General features: G+C 42.5%; 1 protein-coding gene across 1 annotated transcript in view; it reads left to right on the top strand.

The window, feature by feature from the left end:
• EPHA7 (EPH receptor A7) overlaps nt 1-2635 on the top strand; it is a 266536-nt gene extending 263901 nt beyond the window's left edge. The window contains exons 18-19 of the transcript XR_010307952.1: nt 627-1015; nt 2471-2635. The gene's annotated coding sequence lies outside the window, so the exon portion shown is untranslated. The remainder of the gene's footprint in view (nt 1-626; nt 1016-2470) is intronic.
• The last annotated feature ends 2344 nt before the right edge of the window (nt 2636-4979 follow it).

A 4979-nucleotide genomic window follows, 5' to 3' on the forward strand; every position in this document is an offset into this window, starting at 1 on the left:
AATGACCTCCCCTAGCCTTATTAATTAAAAGTAAGTTAGTTGGATTCCATTTGCGTTGTGTCAAAAGCTGCAGCTCTCTGTGATCAGTGGAGAAAGCTGACAGGAAAAATATTGCTAGTGAAAAATCTCTGCATGCTAACTGAGATGCCCTTCCTCTCTGACCCATCCACTCCTTTAATTATTATCCTTTCTTATTCACAAAAGAATTCCTTTTTCTTCACTCCATACTTCATTTTGTGCAGATGGCTGAGTTTGGATAGGGAGTGGAAATGTGAGGGTTCCATGCTTATGCAATATATAATTATAAAGAAATGTGGTATAAAGAAGAAGGTATGAGAAGTACTCTTGACCATAAACACTAAGTTAGATTGCAGGCAACCTGGAGCTCTGGGTACTACTTAAAATAGACCTTGTTATAATAAAATCAAAGTACTAGACAGCCTGTTGTACTGGTGGGCCCTCCAAATTTCTCTCTGCTTTCTGGAATGATTTAACATAAGCAGAGATTGGATCTCAGATTCCTAAGCAGTGTGCTAATTGGTTCAACTTAGCTTTAGCTGAAGATCTATCTGATCTGAGGGTTGCCATCATCTTTACTTTTTTTTTCTTTCTTTATGTGCTTGCAGAGGCTGCTGCTTGACTGATGCTCATCCCCAGAGAAAATAAGAAGAGATCTAGAGGAGAAACTGAGAGTGTCTCAGTAACTGCTGTAATGAGAGGGGAAAAAGACTGTGTGTATGTTATGTGTAGAGGGACAGCAGAGTGATAGGGAAGCTACTCAGTTCTGAGCTTTCTTTTAACATTAAAACACCTTCCTACTTATTAAAGACTGGCCCATTTTGAAGGAAAAAATCCAATCATACTAGTAATAGGTTTCTGCTAATGATCATGTAGGAAACACTGACACAGAATGATCCTGTGAACAGTTTGAACTGTGACCATAATCTTCTACCTCTGCTTTCTACCCAGATTGCAAATGAAAGTGTTTGCTGTCAAAACCTGCTTTTGATCACAGGTAAGTCATGGAAAAACCCAAGGGACTTTCTTTTCAGTTTTAGCCTCTTTATTCTTTGGAAGTCAAAGAATAAATGCCAGTGGTTTCAGCTTACAGAAGGAAACTTTTTCATGCAGCTGTCAAAGTTCTATTCTGAACTAGGGCATTATCCATTGACTGGTGTGTGAAAGGCTTGGTCCTGAGGTGCACTGAGTGCTCCTGCAAGCAAGATACTGTACCCAGGATTGTTGGCACTCAGTACTCAGCTCTCAGACTGGTTCTAATTCAAATAATAAACTGAGCTTACTGTGTTCAGTAGGGACTTTGGCAGTAGTTTCAGGTGTCCTAAGGATTTTATCTCTGCAGTCCCAGCTGTGTCAGTACTTAACTCATAAGTCAGTTTAGTCATAGAATCATAGAATCAACCAGGTTGGAAGAGACCTCTAAGATCATCCAGTCCAACCTAGCACCCAGCCCTAGCCAGTCAACCAGACCATGGCACTAAATGTAACCACATTAGTTGTATGGCACAAGTATATGTTTTATACTTCAGAGTACTTAAGGCCACAGAAACCCTGTACATCTTCTCTATTAATCTATGAGATGTCACAACTTTCGCCCATACACTCCTCTTTGGGGCCACATGACTTGAGCTGAACCAAGTATTTTGGTCCTCAGGTGCCTGCACTGGTAAATGTCACAGACTGACACTAGGCAGGCATCAGCCAACAAGGTGGTTGATGAAAAAGTAGTTAGGGAGTGTGCAAGTAGGGCTATGCAGAGAGACCTGGACAGGCTGGAGAGATAGATGCAGTCCAACACCACGAATTTTAACGAGGCCAAGTAGCAGATTCTGTTCTTTGGCCACAACAATCCCATGCAGTGCTACAGGCTGGGACAGGGTGGCTGGAGAGCAGCCAGGCAGAGAGGGGCCTGGGGGTGCTGATCCACAGCAGCTGAACATGTGCCAGCAGTATGCCCAGATATGCTGGAGCATGTCCAGAGAAGTGCCATGAGGATGCTCAGAGGGCTGAGGCATCTCTCCTATGAGGACAGACTGAAAGAGTTGGGGCTGTGCAGTCTGGAGAAGAGGAGGCTCCCAGGTGACCTTCTTGTGGCCTTCCAGTATCTGAAGGGAGCCTACTAAAAAGCTGGGGAGGGACTTTTTAGGCTATCAGGGAGTAATAGGACTGGGGGGAATGTAGCAAAGCTGGAGATAGGTAGGTTCAGACTGGACATGAGGAGGAAATTCGTCACTGTGAGAGGCTGGAATGGGTTGCCCAGGGAGGTGGTTGAGGCCCCATCCGTGGAGGTGTTTAAGGCCAGGCTGGATGAGGCTCTGGGCAGCCTGCTCTAGGGTAGGGTGTCCCTGCCCATGGCAGGGTGGTTGGAACTAGCTGATCCTTGTGGTCCCTTCCAACCCTGACTGATGCTATGATTCTATGTTATTCTCATATAACCCCTTCCTTTCCACAGAGCTCCACACAGAATTCAGAAGACTCAGACTGAGATGGAATTCCCTGAAGTGTCATCTAACTCTCTCCATAAATGGTATTTTATTTTAAATAAAATAAAAAGAAGAGAGTTTATAAGAGAGAAGAAAATGGAACTGATTAAAAAGTTTAGCACTCCTATTTCTGATTTATGGCTTAGAATTAATTTTTTTCTTTTGGGGAGGTGGGGAATGATGTATAATGACACCTCAGAACCCAGCAAGTATGAATGGTAGGCATTAATTTAATTAGGACATGCAATTCACTAGAGTCATTACTGCTGAGTTGGAAAGCATATTCAGGGAATGCCTTCTGACATAAAGTCCTATGTGTGCTTCTAGGAGCAGATGCTGTAATTTTCCTTCTGAAAATGGCAAATAAATCAAAGTAATTCAGAATTTCCCATGTCCTATCATTTCTCCAAATCCACTCTGCTCAGGTTCCCCAACAGCAGCCTGAATGGCAGATTCTGATGATTCATATCAGGCATTCCAGCTACTTTCTGTACCAACCCCTCCCCTCTCTTCGTTCTCCCACAGCCTTTACAATTCACTTCTTTGTACAGAGCTGGAGAAAATTAGTCACACTTTTGTTATAAGATCTGGTTTATATCTATGAGTAGGACAATTAGGAGATAAACACACAACTTTGTGTTTAGGAAAGACTCTAAATCTCAGAGCTGACACAGGCACCTGAATACAGCTATTGTGATGCTGAACATATATGTGTGGTGCTGACATGCATCGTGCACACTTAAGTCTCTGGAGGTTAATTTCATCTATCATGTACCTTTGATGGTCTCATGTTTTAGCACACTACCCTGTCTTTGTTTTATTATTTTTGTGATGGATGATTGCAGCTGCTCAGTGAAGTGAGAGGTTGGAAGTCTCTACAAAGAAATGCAGAGTTGCCTGAAATCTAGGGATTGAACACAGGATTTTAGATAAAAGGTATTATAGGTTTCCATTGTCTAGCAGGGGGCCTGGACTAGATGATCTGCAGAGGTCACTTCTGACCCCTATCATTCTGTGATTCTGTGACTGGCTAAAATAAGAGAAGTTTGATTAGAATTTGAAAGCACTTTTGCAGTGCAATAAGATGTTTCCTCCTGCATGTGTTTGGTTTAAATGGTTTCTGTCTTTGAGGTTCAACATTCTTATTAAAAGGAAGAAATGTTTTTCTATTGGTTAGAACATTTCCCCTCTCCTTCCAAAGATGGAAAGTGGTACTCATTATATTGAAGTTGACAGCTTTTACAGCTGTGGGAAACAAAAATAAAACATCAACATAAATGAAAAAGAACAAACCCAAAGCCACCTTGGCAAATGTCAGATTTGTGCTTTATTGATAACCTCTCGAGATAAGATGCATTTTAAATATGTTACTGACAAGTTGGAAAGAGCTCATCAGAGTTGTATACAAGTCCAGTTCAAACTGAGACAAACTGCCTACTTTACTTATCAGGAGTAAGTCCACAAGGTAATTCAGCATGTTCAACATGTGTCTGTGGGGAGAGCAGGTTCCCTTTTGCACTTGTTCTTTGTAATTGCCGGTTTTATTGTAAAAGAAGAGAAAATCCTGGCGTTGGGAAACCCATGGAAGAGTTTGGGTTTGGCTTTTCTTGGTTGGTTTGTTTCTATTTTTTGCTTTTAAATGGATTTTTTCCCTTTTTAATTTTTTTTATCTTTCCTTTCCTTTCCTTTCCTTTCCTTTCCTTTCCTTTCCTTTCCTTTCCTTTCCTTTCCTTTCCCCTTTCCCCTTTCCCCTTTCCCCTTTCCCCTTTCCCCTTTCCCCTTTCCCCTTTCCCCTTTCCCCTTTCCCCTTTCCCCTTTCCCCTTTCCCCTTTCCCCTTTCCCCTTTCCCCTTTCCCCTTTCCCCTTTCCCCTTTCCCCTTTCCCCTTTCCCCTTTCCCCTTTCCCCTTTCCCCTTTCCCCTTTCCCCTTTCCCCTTTCCCCTTTTTCCTTTCCTTTCCTTTCCTTTCCTTTCCTTTCCTTTCCTTTCCTTTCCTTTCCTTTCCTTTCCTTTCCTTTCCTTTCCTTTCCTTTCCTTTCCTTTCCTTTCCTTTCCTTTCCTTTCCTTTCCTTTCCTTTCCTTTCCCTTCCTCCCCTCCCCTCCCCTCCCCTCCCCTCCCCTCCCCTCCCCTCCCCTCCCCTCCCCTCCCCTCCCCTCCCCTTCCCTTCCCTTTCCTTCCCATCACTCCTCTCCTCTCCTCTCCTCTCCTCTCCTCTCCTCTCCTCGAGCCTCCTCTCCTCTCCTCTCATCTTTCTCTTTCTTATTTTTATTTTTTTCCTTCTTCATCTCTTTCTCTTTCACTTTCTCTTTCTCTTTCTTATTTTTTTTTTCCTTCTCTTTCTCTTTCTCTTTCTCTTTCTCTTTCTCTTTCTCTTTCTCTTTCTCTTTCTCTTTCTCTTTCTCTTTCTCTTTCTCTTTCTCTTTCTCTTTCTCTTTTCCTTGTTTAATGTATAATATTCAGCTTTCCTTATAATGAAATT

Source organism: Pogoniulus pusillus, chromosome 31, assembly GCF_015220805.1.
Source record: "Pogoniulus pusillus isolate bPogPus1 chromosome 31, bPogPus1.pri, whole genome shotgun sequence".
Taxonomy (NCBI): Eukaryota; Metazoa; Chordata; class Aves; order Piciformes; family Lybiidae; genus Pogoniulus; species Pogoniulus pusillus.